This window comes from Cavia porcellus, unplaced genomic scaffold (genome assembly GCF_034190915.1).
Source record: "Cavia porcellus strain 051 isolate PalLab524CR breed Dunkin Hartley unplaced genomic scaffold, mCavPor4.1 scaffold_1, whole genome shotgun sequence".
Classification (NCBI taxonomy): Eukaryota; Metazoa; Chordata; class Mammalia; order Rodentia; family Caviidae; genus Cavia; species Cavia porcellus.
Genome location: NW_026947484.1, coordinates 24,275,664 through 24,297,802, shown reverse-complemented (window position 1 = coordinate 24,297,802; position 22,139 = coordinate 24,275,664). Strand labels below are relative to the sequence as shown.

The 22,139-nt window shown below is 35.4% G+C and overlaps 1 non-coding gene across 1 annotated transcript; it reads right to left on the bottom strand.

Moving 5' to 3' along the window:
- Positions 1 to 21,037: 21,037 nt before the first annotated feature.
- Positions 21,038 to 21,141, bottom strand: LOC111755437 (U6 spliceosomal RNA). Its single transcript, XR_002789989.1, has one exon. It is a non-coding gene; the product is annotated as a U6 spliceosomal RNA (small nuclear RNA).
- Positions 21,142 to 22,139: the final 998 nt, after the last annotated feature.

The following is a 22,139-nucleotide window of genomic DNA, read 5'->3' as shown; positions in this document are numbered from 1 at the left end:
ATGTGGATTGCTGTCATCAGAATATTAAAAATCATGGAGGCTGAGGCAGGAGAATTGCTAAGAGTTTGAGGCCAGCGTGAACTACAGCGTGAACCCAATAAACAAAAATATAAATAAATAGACTTCTGTTGAAGTGTGATAAAATCTCTATTGTAACTTGGGAGGCAGGTCATATAAATAATAAAAATAAGGCTATTATCCTATAGTGAGAAAAGATGGTGTTAGTTATTTGGTTGCTTTTAGAGGCTTATTTAAAGAAGATGAATGAATAATGAAGATGAATGAATATGAATAATGAAGTTCAAAAGAATTGGAGATTGTCCAGAGATTAAAAACCTTTGAATAGTTGAGAGGAGACTATTAGAAACTTCTCTCTATGAAGAACTAAGTATGGAGATGGAAAGAGGAATGAACAAAAAAGGTTTAGTGTTAAACAAAGTTTGATATATAAGCATAGTAGTATTCTTTTGAAATCTGCTGTTTATTTTAACTGTGTTGGTCATCTTTCATCAATGTGACAAAATAACTGAAAATACAGCTACAGTAATAAAGATGTATTTTTGCCTTGGATTTCAGAGGTTTCAGCTGACAGTTACGGGGTCCCCTGGTGTGTAGGCTTGTGGTGAGACAGCACAGCAAGGCAGAAAAAGTAGAAGAAAAAATCTGCGTGTCTCATAGTGGCCAGGAGAGACAGAAAAGGAGGCAGTGCAGAAGAGGAGAAAGACCAGACAGACAAACAGACAGACAGACAGACAAGAAAAGAAGTAGAACAAAATATATACTTAAGGATACACCGGCAGCGGCCTCTTTCCTCCAATCAGATTATTTCCTGAGGTTTCAATAGCCTGGTTATCCAAGAGCTCATAAAACGATTAATCTACCCATAATCTCAGAGTCTTCATAATCTGCTTACTTACCAAGCCTGCATCTCTGGCACTATTGCATTGGGTACCAAGACTTCACTGTGTGAAATCGGGGGGGGGGGCTTTCATATCCAATCCCTAGCACCAAAAAACCTCACTATAAAAAGAAAAAGAGAGGCTAACACATTCAGTAACAATGGATATTTAAGCACTGTATATAGAAAAGAACTTTGTGCGTGCATATTGGCTCCTGGAACCAACTAGACTAAAATAGATCAAAGTCTTAGCATGGTGTGTGTGTGTGTGTGTGTGTGTGTGTGTGTGTGTGTGTGTGCGTGTGTGTGTGTGTGAATTACATAATCAAAATGAACTAAGATTCTTATAAAAAGTGCCTATAACATAAATAAATCCACATAAGACCTATTGTCCTTTTTTCTTATAAAATATGGTCATGATTAAGCGCAAATAAGACCTTACAAATGGTAGAATCAAAGACCTCGGGGAACAATGGAAAGGAAAAATAAATATTTTTGGCTGGAGGCAAAATTAGGTTTCAATCAGAAAGTCTAATCACTGTCATCAACATCAAAAAAAGTCTTAATAGGACATGTCAATAATAGGGCATGTCAAACATTGAAATGTATCCACAGTGCATGTTTTTCAAATTCCCATATTTTGTTTGTTCTTCTTCAATACCACATATATGTAATCTGTAAAATATAGATAGCTTGTCTTTTGTGATTATTCAGTTAGCAGTCCATGTGCATAAGGGTGGATTTGAAGGGCACACTAATGTTTCAGTGAAAACTTGCAGTTTTTGTTTGTTTGTTTTTTGTCTTTTTGAGACAGGGCCTCGCTATGCAATTTAGGCTGGCCTTGAGCTCACTTTGTAGCCTAGGCTGGTCTCCAACTTGCAAGATCCTCCTGCCTAAGCAAGTGCTGGGAATAAGGCGTGAGCCACAACAACCAGCTAAACTTGCAGTTTTCAGTGAATGTGCTAATTAGATAAGATGCTGGATTGCTTTACAATCTAACATAGACTGTGTTATGTGTGGAAGGGAAGATAAAGTTGCTATTTGATAATCACAGGCAAATACTTCCTCTAAAGACATTTTCCCCAAATCGACTAAAATGTAGATTTGCAAGTGGAGTTTTGCATTTGTTCTCAGATGGGACAAAGTAGAAGAGACTGAAGAGTTACAAATGCAAAACAAAAGTCTCTAAAACCCTCAAAAACTGGGAGCTAGGATGAACTCTCAAAATTACTTTGTGGTACATTGTTACTATGTCTACTGGCAATAGAACTGTAATTCTGGGTCAGGTCTCTGCCAGAGGAAAGTTCCTAGATAGTGATTTAGCTTAAAGTTGCTCTTTGCTAGATCCCCAAGCAGAAAGACCCAACTGAGGTCTTCAAAGCACGAATAACTCCCACTACCTGTTATAGTACAGAGTATAACTGCATTTTTCAGTGACTAAGAACTCATATACAATGCCAATAAATACTCAATTTCAACTTCTGACTGGAAAAGTCCTTCAGGATTCTCCTCATGCTGCCTTCATTGTAAAGCCAGCTTTGCATTGATTAAGCAGATAATAAGGTTTCATACTGAATCAAGAAAAGAAAGCCAAGCTTGGATCCAGAATAACCAGGGTGAAGGTCACTCATCACAGCATATATGTGTTTAAGCTTTTTGTAAGGGTGAAATGAATCCATTTTCTGAATTTATGCAAACAACATTTGCAGTGTTATTTATTACAGAAGGCAGGTTATTTATCCAAAATGCATATTAGTAAAAGTGATGTTAGTAAAAAAATTACAAAAAGTAAAAGCCTTTGTGTATTTGGTGATAAACTAGATTCCCCTGTCTGTTTGTCAGTGTTTTATTAAGAACTGAATTAAATCCTCAAGGCTCCTTCTAGCACTTACAGTTATTTTAATGCATCTTCCTTGGAATAAAAAGTTGGCATACAATCACTTTTAAGAAGTTAATTCTGTAAAGCTGCTTGGGTCATTCAAGATGAAATGTGATAGTTCCTTATTTAGAATTCATGCCAAAATGCATGTAATTCACTTACTGTGGATCCTGTGGTTCAGCACTGACCAAGATCCAGAACTCAAAGCTGCATATTCCTGATTAATGTGCTGTGTTTGGGAGTATTGAAGGCTTCCAGTAATCAAACTTAGCTATTGATGAATAAAATACCCCCCCTTTTTCAGCATGGTGGGGTCTTATCATAAAAATGGAAGAATTCTAGTGGAAAAGATTTTCAGAAATTCTTCTTCCAAAAACTTAATCTATTTCTTGTGCTCCTAAAAGAATTTTCCAAAATCTAGTCAGTCATAGTAATCAGGCTGCCTCCTCATGAAAAGGTACCTTTCTTTGTTATTAATAGTTCTCTGGCCAGTCATAGTATTATCCTGGAGGAATGCACTGATGTAATGGGTGCACGGGGGATGGTCCTACTTAGCAAATGGATACGGTTTCCAAAAGTGTGTGTCGACAGTAGTGAGAAGGGAGAGTTTCAAGTAAAATTAATAGCCACCTTTTTCTTCTTTTAAAATCAACGTATAACTAAAATGGTGTTCATTCAAGGTTGCACAGCTGGTTTGATGCTGATTATGCTTTAAGCCAGAGAGGATAATTAAATAGGATAGAAAATGGTGTAAGGTTATTCGTGACAGAAAGGATGCCAAGAACACTACAACAAAGGCCACTTGCTGATAAAAGAAGAAAACTATGATAAATTTAATGAAAAACTATTAGTTTACAACTTTGTTCTCTCGCCTCCAATGAAACTTGCTTTGTTAAAATACTATGCACACTTGGAGAATATTGCAGTTTAAAAATAACTCTAACACATATTCTTCTTGTTTTTATTTCCCTGGTTTATATATAGTGGGTAGCATAGATAAAACCCAATTAAAGTTTACCTGATGGGTTTTTCATATATATGTTAATCAAATAAAGCTGTATTCTTAAAGGAAAGGGTTATTTGAGGCTGAGATTAAAACATAAAAATAATGTAAAATTTTTAAGAAATATGATCTTACCATAATTGTTTTAATGGGTATTCAGGAAGTAAACTTATATCATTACAAGCATTGATTTCCCTTTTCATACTCTTTTGTTAATGGTGCATTGATAGTCATCATCTACATATTGATGCTGCTTTAAGTCTCATAATTAAAATTGCTCAATATTCAGACATTTTAAAAGCAACACTAAACTCATGCACGTTGTAAGTTCTTGTTTTCATCTCTATAAAGCTAACATTATGAGATCTCTCCTTTGAAATCTCTTATTTCATTGATCTCTGGGTTACTTTTAGCGTTTTTCCCTAATTGAATTCTTTCAGAAATTAATTTTCTTATCATTGATTAATATTTGAGATCTTTGAACTAATTACTGTATTATCATACATATATTACAGTATTTCAGAATCCTTTCAGAAACAGAATTTAAATTTACAAACATAGGACTGTGAAACTGTACAGTGAGGTTTTCAATAAAATTTTATTTCTTACAGTAAAAAATGGTCTTTATGATATGTGAATTCTGTAGTCATGTGTCTTCTAAAGGAAAAATAAACTCATAAAATGATTATGGTGTGTGGTCATCCCCTTTACTCATGAGAGCTGGCACCTTATGACTTCTGAGTATTACCCAAATTCAGAATGACCATGAAACTGATTTAGGGCATTGAGGCCGCCATGACAGCTCAATTAAAGACACTGACAAAAGAGGACTTTGCAAACTTCTTTTTAGAAAGGGGCAAGATTGATGGAGTAAATGTTTTGAAGTAACTAAGAATATGTTGTGAGGGATCAATGGCAATGTCTTTTACCATTGTGTTTTTATAATTTAAGCATTCACTGTGTGCTTTGATCATACCTCATACAGACACATTCACAAGTTTGAGGTTTAAGGTGATGCTATTGGTCTCTAATGGAATTATTAAAGTACTATAATTTTAAAAAGAGAACCTGCAACTTCAGTGGTTCTCATCAGTATATATGAAACATCTAATTCTCCACTTGGATGGCTGCACGAATCCTTTTCATGGATAAATCACAACTATCTATTATATTCTGTCCTATGAATTTTAAGCTCTCTAAGCAATGATGCCTTTCACTGAGTCTCTTCTAGACTCTAATTATATCAGATAAGGTAAGAGCAAGATGTAAAATGTCTTTTCAATTTTGAAAAGCAACACCACTTTTGGCTGGGAATTATCATTTAAGGAAATAATTACTTCCATAGCTTTTGCAGTAATTGGGTAACAAAACAGTTTTGAATTGTTTTTATTCAGTGTCCTGCTGTTCTTTCAGGCTGTCACTGTCACAATATATGAAAATCACTGTTTTGATATCATGCTGCAAACTTTCCAAATGATCACATTCCAACATAATTAAGAATAAACTAATGCTTTCAAATATACTTCCATTTTTTCATTTCAAAAGATTATTTTATAGAATATTACTTTATATTTTCAATGAGTTTGTTTTACAAGACAAATAAATTTGAGTTCTTTTACATATTGGTTATTTCAGAATAAATTCCTTTTTTCTTTGAAAAAAGAAAACTTATATTACCTCTATGTATCAGTCATGTTGTCCTCCAAACTTAAACTCCACCCGCAATTGTTGTAGATTTTTTTACACAGTTCAACCAATATTTGAGGGTGAACTAACAGGAAGCAACATGGAAAATGCCAGTTTAGATGCACTTTAATCCCATGATGGGATATAAAGAGATCTTATAATTTTTGGACGGGTTAATTAAATGGGATTATTCCCAGACATCATCTTGATATCTCAAATTTTGGTAAGATAAAGAAAAAATGAATTTCTTAATTACAAAAAGTACCTTAATTTTTAAAGAGATACAGCAATACTGATATATAACAAGTTTACTACAAGATTCTCTGACAAGTTTACTACAAGATTCTAGGACTTCATTCTCACTGTTAGGTGGAGAACATGAACTCAATAATGGACTAATCTATCAATAAGTATACAATCATCATGTTCTGACTTCTGAAATTTCCACCTGTGAACATATTTTAATTCTAAACCATAACAAACTCTTAGGGTAAATCTATGTCTGTGAATTTCATGACAGTAAACATGAAAGTGCAGGAACCACTTTAACATACTTTATATAGGCAGCCATTAGTCGCAATGCTGTATCATATGGGGAATTCTGTTTTTTAAATTTTTTGAGAATCTTTCATATTGTTGTTAATAATAGCTTGAGTAGTTTCCAGTGTAAAAGTATTTCCTTATCTCCATATCTTTCTCAGAACTTGTTATCTTTCATCTTTCTTTTAAGTAGTTAATTTTTGTATGTTTTATCTCCTACAGATACACAAACATTTTAAAATATATTATTTTGGTTTAAGATAAATTTAGAAACAACCATATATAAATGCATTTTTATGTTAGTTATCTTTTAATTAAAATGAACAAACAGGTTGGTCAGAAGACAGAATTTCATTTAATGAAAGAATTTGTTAAACTGATTTTCAAGGCATTCAGCATTCTGGTCAAAGTTCTATTGCACTAAAATGGCTAAACTTTTCTAGCACAAAAATAGACAAATTTGGTGCTATGCATTTTGCATATTGGAAAAACACCCTTAACATTGAAAATTATACTGGCTGTGTTTGTTTTTCAACTTAATAAAGCAAAGACACCAGAGAAGGAGCTGCATTGATATGACAGAAAATTATTTCTCAAAGTTTGGGGCCTGGAAGTCCACAGTCAGATTAATGACATGGTCAGGTGTTGCAGAAGACCCACTTCCTAGTTAAGAGATTCTTTCTTCTCCTTTGTTCTCATGTGGGAAAAAAAACTAGCCAAAGAACTTCTCTTGGTTGTTGCAACTAATCCCAGTAATAACACACCTCCCTCATGACCTAATTTTCTCACTTCTTTATAGCACTGTGTTGCTGGTTAGGACAGTGGTGACACACCTACTGGTACATGTGCTGCAGCAAGAGCACAGGCCCCTCTCTGGCGATATGCAATCCAGCATCACCTCAGCAGCTGAGCATTGGGTAAACTGTACATAGAGCCGTGCGCTCCAGGTGATGATGTCATGAGCCGTGACTAATTAGCCAGGACTCATTCAAGCTTTCACACAGCCAGCAGGTGCATTGGCAAATCCATTGAGCTGAATTAGCTGAATGTTGTAATACACTCATTTTTTTAACAATGACTTTAGCTTTGAATTTTCTTATGAAAAATTAAAAGTTAATATCTAAGATTTAGTAAAGAAGTCCTAATAAAAAGCTGAGTCTTTTTCATATCATGCTGACCATATGGATTGGAAGAAAGGCATCTATTCAATCCATTGCACTGGTTTTCTCATATACTATCTGTAACTCCTAATAAATTAATCAATATTTATCAATCTGAAACAGAAACAGAGAACATATTTGACATATACGATGAAGTATACATTAATGTGCACAGCAGTGCAATGAATTTGCTTATGTACTCTGATTTTGCTTCACATTTTTTTTTTTTATTCTTTGGCAGCAATTTTCAGAGAAGCATACACGTGAACTTTAATAAGTCTAATTGAACTACTGCCTCAGACTCTGTTAACTTTCATTTGGTACTTTTCCTGAACTTTTCTTATGTTATTTCATTTCTCAGTGTAGATCATGGTAAGAACAACTAGATGCATGAAAGAGTGTGCAGACTCAGGAAACCCTGATTCATTTGAAGAGACTGATACAATTCTTTCTGTTGCTTCTCATAGACAGATTGCTACCGTACATGAAAACTGTGATGTCTTGAATATTACACTTTCCTTTTTATCTCAAGGCTTTTCTGCAACCTATTGTGAAATTTTCTAATTATAGCCTACTGTTGTGGATTTCAAATCACTTTATCAATAAATACCATAGCTAATATCAAGTAATTATTTTTAAAGAGAAAATTCTGAAGATTGTAGAATATAGGTTTATAATTTTCTTTACTAACTTGAATGATTATACTTCTCTGGAAATGTTTAACAATATCTAAGCTGATCATGGGGCACAGGCCAGTAATGCCAACAATCTGAGAGACTGAAGCAAGAGGATTAAAAGTTAGAGCTCAGTCTGGGAAATTTAGTGACTCAGTCCTGTATCCATAAACAAAATAGAGGAAGTTGGAAGTGAAAGAAATATGAGACAATATTTATTTATGAGGTTGCAATGCAATGTACGACTGCCAAACAATGGGAGGCAAAAAGAGCCAGAGGGGCTTGAAATCTGCTCACATTTATATAAGGGTAAACTCGTTCTCAAAAACAACTGTTTCACTGGTTGGTGTAATCTAATCCAGTCAGAGTCAGAGCCTTTGTTTCAGGTTGAGGAGAGGTCAGAGGGTTTGGAGGATACAGCAAGTTCATGTTACAGTTTCTTCAAGTGCACAGCATAAATATGCTTGCAATAAATACACAACTCTCAGCCCCAGTAGGGCATACCCGGTATCATCCCTGTCTATATCCACCTCTAACTGGCCTTATAGTATAACTTATGTTTCATTTCGATATATGTAAATAACTGTTAACTTCCATGGAATAACAGTGAAATAGTGTTTATTTCTTAAATTTGTCTTGCAGCTCAATTTTTTCAAGATACTATGGGATGATATTATGTGCCTGCATTAAGCCAATAATTATCCCACAGGAAATGGGCCACCATGGTTGGTTAGAAATGAAAATATATGTAAGCTAATAAGATGTTTTTTAGGAAAATGGATATAGTGTTGATGGAATATTTAGTGAACCAAAAATACAAAGAAATAAGGTAGAGAAGATTAAATTTTAAGAAAGATAAACAATTTTGCTAATAATTCATCTATATGGACTTGTCTACCTATAAAAATTGCTAATTTAAAATTACACACAACACATGTTTTTCTCAGATACATTACAAAGCATTCATGATGTATTGTGAATGCATGTGAATACTGATTTCTTCCTCTTCCACTGGAATATTTTATAAGTACAGAATTCTAGTAAGACCTGGGAGAAGCAGCACTGGTCATGATGAGAATAGTTAAGCTATAATTACAAAAGTGAAAAAGACAGATTATTATTTTTTGTAAATATGTCTTTTCCAAAGCAATTCATTCTGTCAATATTACATAACAAAATATGATATTGAGAGCTTCTTTGAGAACAGATTAAAGTAAATATATATGATAGATTATAGACAAGATGCATGCTAAGAAAAAAATTAAAATTTTAAATTATATGTAATGTGAAAATATTTTTCTTCTTTACAAAGTGATTTTTAAAAATTCTTTATAAATTATATAATGATTTCAAAAATAAAGATTTTGCTTTCCTGCTTCCTCCTTTTTTATTTTAAAGAGCTAATGTTCTGATAATAAATTTAGTTGGAATTGGATCTGAAGTTCAATTAAAATGTGTTCCTTGTATTCAGGGATATTATGAAAAGCATCCTAGCATGATAATAAAACTTCAATATATTCAAGTAGAAAAGTTAATCACCATCATTACCGTTTATACCTCATTGTGATAACTGCTTATTTCTGTAGCACTGAATTACATACACTCCATAGAACAACTAAAAACAATATTATGTTCAGCAGAGAACTCAAAATACCATATAGAATGTCAGCCCTAAATTAGATTTAACAATTATATATACGTAAAAATAAAGAAAATTAATTCTAAGTAAAACCAGTTTGATCATGGGAAAGCTGACTTCAAAGAGCACACTAGTTTTATTTTGGGTAGAATTAGTCTTCTATACTAACATTACAATTAATGTTTATCATTTTTCTTAATAATTTAGAAGTAGACTAAAAGGGCTTTAGCATTATTTAAGAAATAATATTCTGCATCAGACATAATTTTTCACTTCAACAGTTCTGAAATTGTAGTCTGGCTAGTATCTCTAGTTACTTCTTTTCTCTCAAGAAATGGAATTCATTTTTACAGTGCAAACATAGTTAATCACTGAAATATTTAAATAAGAATAATCAAAAATAATATATCTATAAAGACACTGTTCAGACCCTGGGACTCTACTGTATCTTTTCTAACTTTTTATCATTTCAACTCTCATTACTACATCTACTGTAGAATGACCTAACCCAAATGCAAAGTTCAGAACGACTGTGGTAGAGGAAAGGATTAATATTTTAGTTGGACACAAACTATGATGATAATGTTATGTCTGAAACACACTATTGAAGGAGTTAACAGTTTAAAACTTGGCAATAAATTCAACTATTTGAATTATTGGTGCATTTATTTTGCAAACTTGCAATAATACATAAAAGGAAGAAAAAATTACATAAATATTGCTTTACAAAGAACCAGAGTTTGCTATAGAAAATGGTATTTGGATTGTCAAATAAAAACAATAACATGTTATCTCAGTATTTCTGAACACAAAGAAACACAATGACAGGCTGATTTTAATAGCCTTACAAAGATATAATTGAGATAAGATAAATTGCATATTTAAATATTCACCTGTATACCTGCACCATAATTTTGATAATGAACATAAACACCATCCCAAGATCTATTGGAAATTTAGTATCAACTTCTTCACTTCTGAGACAAAAACCACTAAAAATTAGATCAGAATTGATTGAATCACTCATGTATGAGTCTTCCAAACCATGAATCTAGATGTTTTCCATTTTTTTAGGTTTTTTTTTTCCATTCAAAATAGTTTTATAGATTTCAGCAGTGCTTTTTTCAGTGCCTTCTGTGAAAAATTTCTGAAAATAAAAGTTAGAGTAAAGTTTTATTACAATACACAGTTGAAGACATCTTGGTTCATGGCTTCTTGATTATAAAGTCAAAGCTCTGATCATCCAGTCACCTCTCCAAGCCTCACCTCTGACCACTGTAGCATTGGGGACCAGCATCTCAATACATGAATCTTTGAGGGACACTTCATATTTAAACCATGAAACATGGCTAAATTTATTCTTTAGTGCAGTTGTCCCACAGTGTCTGGAAGATAATGGTGTTAAAACTACCATAGATAGCAAACCCTGCAGATTCAGAGAAGCTTTACATAAAATAAATTCAAATTTGTAATAAGCCATGCCCATTTGACAGAATACAATCCTTTTCGTGGATTTTTGTGTAATTGCTAATGCAGTGTAAATGTTATAAATACTGTCATTATATGGTCTTTAATTGGGAATACTGACCAAAAAGAATGTATACAAGTTCAGCATAACTGAACTAAACTGAACTGAATATTCTGAAAAATATATTTTTTCAGTCAACTTACATCTGGCGAACTCATGGATACAGAAGACGAACAGTATATTATTCTTTTTTGTTCCTATTGTAATATATATATATATATATATATATATATATATATATATATATATCATGCTGTTATGGTTTCTGTTGGTGGCAGCTAGGCCTCATTGTGCATTTGTGACTGGTTCATTGTCTAGCACTTGCATTGGGGTGTGAGTGCTACACTGGCCTAGAGGTGGAGCTACAATGCAATGTAATGGCAGGAAAAAGTGTGTCTCATTCTCTTTTGCTAGTTTCTGCCTTACTGTTTGCAGCTACCATGAACTGTGGCCCAGCCATGCCACTCTATCTTGGAGCCAACTGAGTATGGACTGAAATCACCAAAAACTGTAAGAAATAAACCTTTCATTTTCCAACTTTGGTCATCAGGTATTTTGTCTCAGCAACAAGTAAAAAGTAATTAAGACTGAATTTGGTACCAAGGATTGGGGTAGTTTGCTGTGACTATACCTGACCATGTTTTTAGAGAGGCTTTGGAAATGGCTTGTGGGCAGAATTTGGAAAGGTTTAGACATGTCGCCTGGATGCATAGAGCTGGAGCAGCTTAGGCTGTTCTGTAGAGGAGATTCTGGAAAGAGCTTGGAAGACTGGAAGGCTGATAGAAAGCCTCATGGTATAGACCCGGCTTGGAAGATTTCTGCTGTTAAGGACTGCATTGGTTGTTGGACCCCCCCATGATGTATGTTGTGACTTGGCAGAAGGTTTGTCTGCATTTTGCTCATGCCCAGAGACTTTGCCTGAAACAAAGGGCAATGGATTTATTAATCTGGAAAAGGAAATTTTAAAGCTGTCGAATGTTGAGGCTATAGCATATAGTTGAGGCTATTGTTGGGGGCTTTTAGCCAGCTTTATGTTGCAGATCAAGAGCAAAGAGCCCAGTAGGATAATTTACAACTCTGTGAACTTGGCCAGAAGGAAAATTCCAGGAAAGGTGTCAATTGTAAAGACAGGGTTGAGACTTCAATTGCTGAGGAGAAACAGAGAGATAAAAAAGATGGTCCGAGGGCATCCCAGGAAGCATTAGGTCTCCATCCTTTGTAGCCTCAAAACTTCAAAGTGAAAGAATTTGCTCAGAAGAGAAAGCTGCAGAGAACCAGGTTCCAGAATGGCAACAGAGGCCACATGAGGTTCCAGAATGGTGGCAACATAGAGAAGTTTTTCTTCACAATTAGGTTCACAGAGCCCAGTGATTCAGTCAATTGACCCCTACAGCCAAGAGAGAGAAAAGCCTGGCTACTGTTCCACCTGGCAGCAAACCTTGACAGCATCCATATGGTGCTGATTCTAGGTGCAATGATAATGCACAAATTCTGAGGTTAAGATGGCTTCTGCCTTGATTGCAAAAGGCCTGGGAGGCCAAACAGTGTGCCCCTGAGAGGGCATTTTGTAAGATATAAGGGTGATGCCAAAGGTGCAATAGAGACCCAAGAAGTTTGGAAAAGCCAGGAATGTGGATCACCCAAGGTAAGTTGGAAGAAATGAGCAGAGAGGGTTTAAGACAAAAGCTGCAGGAGATGATGTCCCTGGAAGTGCTGTGGGGATTAAATCATCCAAGCCTTTTGGAGCTTGCAATCAGACTGCTTCAAATGCTGAGCGTGAAATTCTAGGACTTAACGTTTGTCCTGCTGGATGTTGGACTTGCTTTGTTTCCAATGCTTTATATTCCCATGCTTGTAACTTTTGGAATAGTAGTGTTTATCTTGTGCCTTTGCATTTCAGAAATGTTTAACCTTGCTTCATTTGTACAGGGGGTTACATTAAGAATTTGTCATAGACCTTGGAGGAGACTTTGGACTTGGACATTTCAGCAATGCTAAAACTTTTAGGACTTTGGCAACTCTTGGAGATGGAGTAAATGTCTTTTATATAAAGGTTGTACATAAGTCCTGGGGCCAGGGGTAGAATGTCATGGTTTATGTTGGTGGCCCCTAGGCCTCATGTATTTGCATTGTGTATTTGTGATTGGTTCAATGTCTACTGCTTGGATTGGGGGTGTGAGTGCTATACTGGCCTAGGGGTGGAACCTGGATGTAATGTAATGGCAGGAAGAAGGTGTGTATTGCTCTCTTTTGCCAGTTTCTGCCTTGCTATTTGTAGCTGCTATGAACTGCAGTCCAGCCATGCCACTCTGCCTTGGAGCCAAATGTGAAAGGAATGAAACCTCCAAAAACTGTAAGAAATAAACCTTTCCTTTTCCAACTTTGGTCATCAGGTATTTTGTCTCAGTAATGAGTAAAATGTAACTAAGAAAAATGCTAAACTAAGATTTATACTAGAGACACAGGGATGCTTCAACATTATTGTAAATCAGTAAGTGTAATAAACTAATTTAACAGAACTAAGGATAAAATCCACATGTGGATACAGGAAAAACTGACAAAATCCAACTCACATTGGATAAAAGTCTTATAAAAAATGAAATAGGTCTTTCTCTCAATTGGCTAAAAATCATCTATGACAAACTTCCAGCCAAAATCACACTAACTGGTCAAAAGTCTAAAATTTTTCTCCAAAATCAGGATTAAGACATGACACTCACAGAGGAGCTAAAGATGGCAGATTGATAAACAACAGGATACAGAACCTCCTGAGATAGACAACTCACATGCTGGAATAAAACATCCAAGAGAGATCCAGACAGAGGGAGATGGATCCTCTCAACCTAGGAAGAAACTAAAGGAAAAAGAGCTTGCCAAACATGCAGTCTCAGGGCTATCATTGGAGCAGCTAAGATTAGTGCCCACAGCACTCTTGCCAGAGCAGCCCAGACTCACACTGCCTCAGCTTGCTAGAGCTGCCCAAATCTGCACTGCTAGCACCTTGAATCACTGGAGCCACCCAAACCTGTGTTACCACCGCTTCGAGTTCCTGGAGCTGCCTGAACTCCAGTTGCCATGACACGCCAGAGCCATGGTCTCACTGAAGTCAGAGGTCAGTCGGTGAGCCCAACAGAGAATGGAGCTGGCAAGGGACATGCATTAACTTTCAGTGAGTGCTGGGAATAAGACCCTCCCATGGGGAAGGGGCAACCAACTGGATGACATGTTGGAATCCGGCAGGACGGACCTGAACGAAGAATGGCACTGACTTCAGTTGATTACTCCTTTCTGAGAGCAGATTGGTGCGATCTGCTTGGCCTGGGTCATATTTCTGGCCAGGACCCAATAAGTTGTCCCAAAACAATTCCATATGCACAGCACACACTAATGTAATGAAGGCCCCAGAAGGTTGACTGGCCCAGAGAGAAGGAGCCAGCATATGCCACCCCTCCTTGCACCTCAATGAACAACAGCAAACTGGAGAGGGCAGAAATTACTAGCCAGCATGTTTCAGAAGAACCATAACCAACAAGGAAAGGGGCTAGGACCTCTACTACACAACTGTATGGAAGAAACCAAAAACATGACAAGAGAAAGAAATTTTTAAAAAGCCTCCAGCCCCAAACCCTGAGAATATTGATCCAGGAGAAGCAAATACAAAAGAGATTGAAGGCAGCAAACATGTAATATCAGACGGCATTAGCGGACATAAAGAGGTACCTTCGGGACCTGTAGACAGGCTCAAAAGTGAAAGATTAATTCAAGTAAAGCAAGATATAAGTAGATTAATAAAAGAAATGCTAAGCAGCTCTCAAAAAGACACAGACAGAAGAATGGAAAAATTAAAAAATGAGAGAAATGTTTAAAGAAGAATTTAAAGAAAACCTAGAATACATGAAGCAGATTCAAAGATATTACAAGGAAATAAAAACTCCACTGAAAGCTGGAAAACCTGCATGAAAGAAATTAAGAACAGAATATCAAACTTAAAGATAGGTTTGCAATATGTGATCATGAAAGAAAAGATATCTTAAAAATAACAAGGAAACAGGCAGTAACATTACAAAGGCTAAAAGACGACAAGGGGATCTATAACTTAAGAATAAAAAATGTGAGTGAATAAGTAAGAATAAAAACAAAGGAACTACAAAGGCTATTCACAGAAATAATTAAGAAAAACTTCCCAAGCATAGAAAAAGGAAATGATACTCAGATGTATGAGGCATCTCCAGCCACCTACAACCAAAACAGAGCTACACTAGACATATAATAATCAAGAACCCAGATATTCAATATAAGAACTGAATATTAAAACCTGTCAGAGAAAAGAAACAGATCACCTATAAAGAAAAAACCATCAAAATCACAGTAGACTTCTCACCACAGACCATCAAATCAAGAAGAGCTTGGATTGAAGTATTCCAAGCCCTGAAAGAAAAATAACCTTCAGTCAGGATTGATTTAACTTGCAAAACTGTCTCTAGACCATCCAAGGCTATTCACAGAAATAATTAAGAAAAACTTCCCAAGGTTTTGAGGTAAAACTTGAGGTCTTTGTAGGTAAAGGAATACAATTTGAGATCAAGTCCAGGAGTGAGAAGGTTCAGAACCACTTACATAAATAGCAGGTTGACCCAGCCATCTAAAAACTGAGGGAGTTGGTAGGACCCAAAACGTGGAGCACCCTGTGGGAGTGAAAGGGGAGAAATAGTCTTTAAAAAAGATGGCAGAGGATATTGTTAATAGTGTATCAGGATTTAGAATCCACATTGCTCACACCACTCTGTTTAGGTGGATTATACTGTGTTTCAGTTGGTCTACTTGTACAAGATTTGAGGGCACAGACAGCTATCCGGAAAACAGTTGGATATAGTATGGTAATCATCCTTAATTTCCTATTAATTTAATCTGAAGCCCTGTATAACTTACATAGTTTTATCATGACTGATATTAGTTGAATCTGGTTTGTTAGATTGTTTTTGAATTGACATATTTTAATCAAATCTGTAATAATTGATAATATCAAGTGTGAGAGTATAGGCAACTACACTGAAGATGACATTTTTCACTAGGATACTTACTCTGGTTTACTTATTACCTGCTTTTGACATTTTACTCTGACTACAATGTGTTTTGTTTTGTTTTGTTTTGTTTTTATTCGTACCAGGGATCGAACTCACAACCACAGGCTTGCAAAGCAGGCACTTATGCCACTGAGCTAAATCCCCAGACCCCAATGTGTTGTTTTTTTAATATTATTATGTACTGCTCTATTCAATTATACTATGCCTGATTATATGGACAACTCTATTGAATAAAACAAGAGACAACACAGTAACCATTCTAAATCACCTTGTACTATAGTTTTATATGAAGTTTTTAAGGAATTTATTTTGTTCTGTCTTGCTATGCTTTGATTTTCCCTCTATTACAGAAAGGTTAGAAATACATGTAGAGCTTCATGCGTGCAAAGAACCTATTAGTAGTTTATAAGAACTGATTATATAATACATGATGAAATGAAGAGCTACTTTGAAGCAAAAGAGACACTACAGTAACAAGTGCTGATACCATAGTATCATAATGTGAAGTCCAGAAATACTACTATTCTTTGTTCAGAGTGATTTTCGTCTGTTTTGTTTTGTATAATTTCAACATACATGAAGATATGGACAACCAGCTTGAAGAGAATGAGAGACACTATGGCAGCCATTGTTGACTTTCCTATTTTCTGGTCTTAAAGCCTAAAATGCCTTCCTCATCCTGTTCAGATCAGTTCTATACTATATTGTTTCATGTGAATTCCCTGTATGTGAAGACATGGACAAATATTCAGAAGAAAACAAAAGACAATATGATAGTTAGTGAAGATCTCTGATTGTCTTGCTTTGAAATTTATGTCCCTTACATTGCTTTCTTATCTTCTGTTTTGTTTTGTTTTGTTGTTTTAATTTTACCCTCTTTAAAATAAATTCAATAAAGACAAGACACTCACTATGACCACTCCTATTCAGTATAGCTCTGAAAACTAGTCTAACAATTAGAGAAAAGAAAGAAACAAAAGGAATATTGATAGGAAAAGAAAAAGTTAAATTACCATTATTTGCTGGTTGGATGATAGTCTACATGGAAGACTATAAATATTTCATCAGAACACTCCCTAGAATTAGTAGCCAAACTGGAAAGTGTAGCAGGATACAAAATCAACAATCCAAAGTCTGTCATATTCCCATACATGAATAACAAACTCAATTAGAAAGAAATCTGGGGATCACATCTTTTATAGTTGCAAAAAAAGTGAAATACTTAGGTATCAATCAAAGAAGAACATGAAAGATCTTTATAATGAAAATACAGTACTCTGAAAAAAATGGCTAAAGAGAATATCAGAAAGTGGGAAAACTGTCCTTTTCTTAGCTAAGCAGAAACAATATAGTGAAAATGAACATATTTCCAAAACTGTTATATGGATACAATGCAATCCAATCAAAACACCAATACAATACCTCATAGAGCTAAAGAAAAAAAATCTTAGAATTGTTATAGAATCTAAAGAGACTCAGAATAGTGTTTGCTATTGCAATATCTTACAGCAAAGTCAAAGTAAGGGGATCACAATCCCTAATTTGAAGGTATACTACAAAGCTACTGCGATAAAACCAGCTTAAATTGGCCACAAAAAAACAAAAAAACAAAAAAAACAAAAAACAAAAAACAGACCCAAAGTTCAGTGGAAACAGAATAGAAGATTCAGAAATAACTGTAAATACACTTGAATACCTTATATTTGACAATGGGGCCACCATCACTAAAAGAAAGATTCCTTAATAAATGATGCTGGGAAAACAGGTTTCCAATAATTTAAAGACTAAACCAAAATCCATATCACTCAACGTGCACTAAACTAAAGTTGAAATGGACTAAAAATCTAAACATAAAAACAACAACAATAAGAAAAAAAAACTGCTGGAAGATAAAATTAGTAGAATTCTAGAAGACCATAGATGTAGGAAAAGATTTTATCAACAAAACCGAAATCTCATAGGAGATATTACAAAGAATCAAAAACTTGTATTACATCGAATTTGTCTTAGTTAATTTTTACTTGTTGCTGAGACAAAATACTTGAAGCCCAAAGTTAGGAAAGGAAAGGTTTATTTCTTACAGTTTTGGAGGTTTTAGTCTGTACTCAGTTGGCTCCAAGGCAGAGTGGCATGGTAGAGCTACAGTTTACGGTGGCTGCAAACAGCAAGGCAGAAATGAGCAAGAGATCAAGACACTCCTTCTTCCTGCCATTACATTACATCCTGGCTCCACCCCTATGTGGGTGTAACACTGTCATCAAGCACTAGACAATGAACCAATCACAAATGCACAATGGAAACTCATAAGGCCTGGGGGCTACGGACATAAACCATGACATTCTACCAGTGGCCCCCAGAACTCATGTACATCCTTTATACAAAAGACATTTAGTCCACCTCTAAGAGTCACCAAAGTCCTAACAGTTTTAGCATTGGTGAATAGTCTAAGACACAAGTCTCTTGTAAGATCTTTGGTAAACTCTTAACTGTAGCTCCCTGTACAAATTAAACAAGGCTAAACATTTTTTGAAATATAAAGGCACAGGATAAACATTATAATTTTAAAAGTTACAAACAGGGGAATATAAAGCATTGGAAACAAAGCAAGTCCAATATCCATCAGGACAAACATTAAATCCTAGAGTTTCATGCTCAGCATCTGAAGCAATCTGGTTGCAAGCTCTAAAAGGCTTGGCTGATTCCACCCCCACAGCACTTTTAGGGATTTTAGCTCTGGCAGCTTTGTTTTTTAAATCCTCTCTGCTCACTTTTTGTAGCTTTTCTTGGATCATCTACATTTTTGGCTTTTTAAAGGTTTGTGGTCTCCACTGCACTTTGGCTTCACCTTTACATCTTTATAAATTGCCTTCTCGGGGGCACACTGCTTGGCCTCCCAGACCCTTTGCAATCTAGGTGGAAGCCATCTTACCCTCTGAATTTGTGCAATTTTTTTGTACCTAAAATCAGTACCATGTGGATGTCTCAAAGTTTGCTGTTAGCTGGAGCAGTAACCAGGCTTTTTTTTCTCTTGGCTGTAGGGGTCAGTTGCCTGGATTGAAGGGCTCTGTTCACCTGATTGTGAGGAAAAGCTTTTCTATGTTGTCGTCATTTTGTAACCTCATGTGGCCTCTGTCACCATTTTGCCACATTATGTGGCCTCTGTCACCATTTTGTAACCTCATGTGGCCTCTGTCACCATTGTGGAACCTCATGTGGCTTCTGTCACCATTTTGGAGAATGGTGCTCTGCAAGTTTTTCCTGTGAGCACTTTTTTTTTTTTAATCTTTTTGTTTCTCTTCTGCAATCAAAGTCTCAACTCTGTCTTTACACAGCATTACTGGAATTTTTTTTTTTCTGGGCACACTCACAGTACTGCAAATTATTCTGCTGGACTCTTTGCTCTTGATCTGCAATATAGAGCTAGCTAAAAGCCCCAAACAATAGCCATGTCACAACCTCAATATTTGATTGCTTTGAAATTTTCTTATCTAGATTAATCAGTCTATTGCCCTTTGTTTTAGTCTCAGGCAAAGTTTCTGGGCATGAGCAAAATGTAGACAAACTTTTTGCCAAGCCATAACATACATCATGGCGAGTCCAACAACCAATGCAATCTTTTTTCCTTGTAGAAACTACCAAAACCTGGTCTTCACCATGAGGCTTTTTATCAGCGTTTTGGTCTCCTGAGCTCTGACCAGAATCTCTACTAAAGAACAGTCTAGGTTGCTCCAGCTCTATAAATCTAGGCAACATGTTCAAACCTTTTTAAACCCTTCCCACAAGCCATTTTCAAGGCCTCTTCAAAAACATGGTCAAATATAGCCACGGCAAATGACCCCACTCTCAGTACCAAATTCTGTCTTAGTTACTTTTTAGTCATTGCTGAGACAAAATACCTGAAGCCCAAAGTTAGGAAAGGAAAGGTTTATTTCTTACAGTTCTAGAGGTTTTAATCTATACTCAGTTGGCTCCAAGGCAGTGTGGCATGGCAGAACCACAATTTATAGCAGCTGCAAACAACAAGACAGAAACCAGGAAAAGAGCAAAACATGCCATTACATCCCATCCTGGCTCCACTCCTAGGCAAGTGTAGCACTGACACCATCAATCCAAGCACTAGACAATGAACCAATCACAAATGCACAATGAAAACTCATGAGGTCTGGGGGCCACAGACATTAAACTATGACACAATTAAAAACCTTTTGTACAGCAAAATAAATCAACAGTTGTGTGGAGAGACAACATATAGAGTGGGAAAAATGTAACAGCTGTTCCTCTGGTATATATCTATAATCTATAAAAAAATTATAATAATCAGAACCCTAGATTCAAAGACCCAATCAAATAATGGGCATCTTGGGGGCTGGGGATTTAGCTCAGCAGCATAAGCACCTGCCTTGCAAGCAGGCAGTCGTGAGTTCTATCCCTGTTACTGATAAAAAAAATTAAAAACAAAAAAGACAAAAAAAAAATAATGGGCATCTGAAATGAATAGTGACTTTGCAGATGGAGTATAAATGATAAATATATGAAAAATATTTAACATCACTAGTAATTCAAGAAAATTGAATTAAAACATACCAAGATTAAATCCCAGTTCAGAAAAAATGACTATCATAAATAAATCAACCAATAATAAATGCTGGTAAGACTGTGGAGAAAAAGTAACCCTTCTTCATTATTGGTGGAAATGTAAACTGGTACAACCACTGTGGAAATGAGTATGGAGATTCCTCGAAAAAACTAAAACTAGAAGCTTCATTAGACCTAATTATTTCCCTTTGAAGAATATTTCCAAAAGCTTTAAAAGTGTCAGACCACAGTGATATATGCATACCCCTGCTTATAGCAGCACAATTCGTAGTAGTTGCATACTAGTAACAGCCCATATGCCCATCAACAAATGAATGGATGAAGAAAACAGAATTTATATACAATGAAGTAACACTCTATCATACAGAATGAAAAACTTGAATCATGTGCAGGGGCCATGCTAATCTTCTCTGTATCGTTCCAATTTTAGTAAAAATGCTGGCAAAGTGAGCACAGAATGATAAACTTGAATCATGTGGTGTAAACTGGATGTACCTCAAGACCATAATTTTAATTGGAATATGTAAGATACACAGTTTTAACTACCAAGTTGTTTCTCTTCTGTGAGAAACCCAAAGTGTAGATAAGGAACACAATGATGGGTGGCTACTGGGATGTAGGAGAAATATGTTCAAATATTCATTGGGAAAGGGAACAAGAGAAGGAAAAGGAAGAAAGGAAGGAGTGGAAAAGGCGTTAATAACAAACAAAGAAAGGAAAATATGAAAACAAAACTTCTATAAATAGGAAGAGGAAGAAAGGTTGAAAGGTTGTAGGCAGAGGAGAAGAATGTGAAAAAAAAGAATATATACTACATAGAAACATTTTAATATATACTACATAAGGGCCCAAATTCACTATGATGAATGCACTATCTATGACAAATATATAATAATAAAAATTTAAAAATAAAAATCAAAGTTTATATAGAAAAAAATGAATTGGCTCATTTAAGGAATGATAGTATTGTTCTATATTGTTCAAGAAGTCAAAACATCATTAAATGATACTTAAACATATTACACTTACATTGTTCTTGGGTCACTCTCATTTCTTACCCTGTCAGTTTGCAAGTTTCCTTTAGATTTCACTTCCTGTTCTGTGGAAATGTCAAGCCAAACATGGAATCTTAGGATTTTCTTAGGTATTCTGTAAGCCTGTTTCCATCCTGGATATATGTATAGTATCCTAAATTTTGCATAATATATGGAAATTTCAAAATTTTCATTCCTCCATGTCTCTTCCCCTACTCTCCTTTTACTCATATATTTTCTATATATTATGCTCCCAAACTGTTTTCTATTCCCAGTTACAGTTGTCCATGGTTAATTTTATTGGTATTTAGTCCTTTAAACAAATGTTTCCTATGATTTAAATAACACTTCAAGACATTGGAAAGTATAGAGCTGACCAAGTAAGGACTAGTCATTTTAAGACCTATCAGGCAAGGAT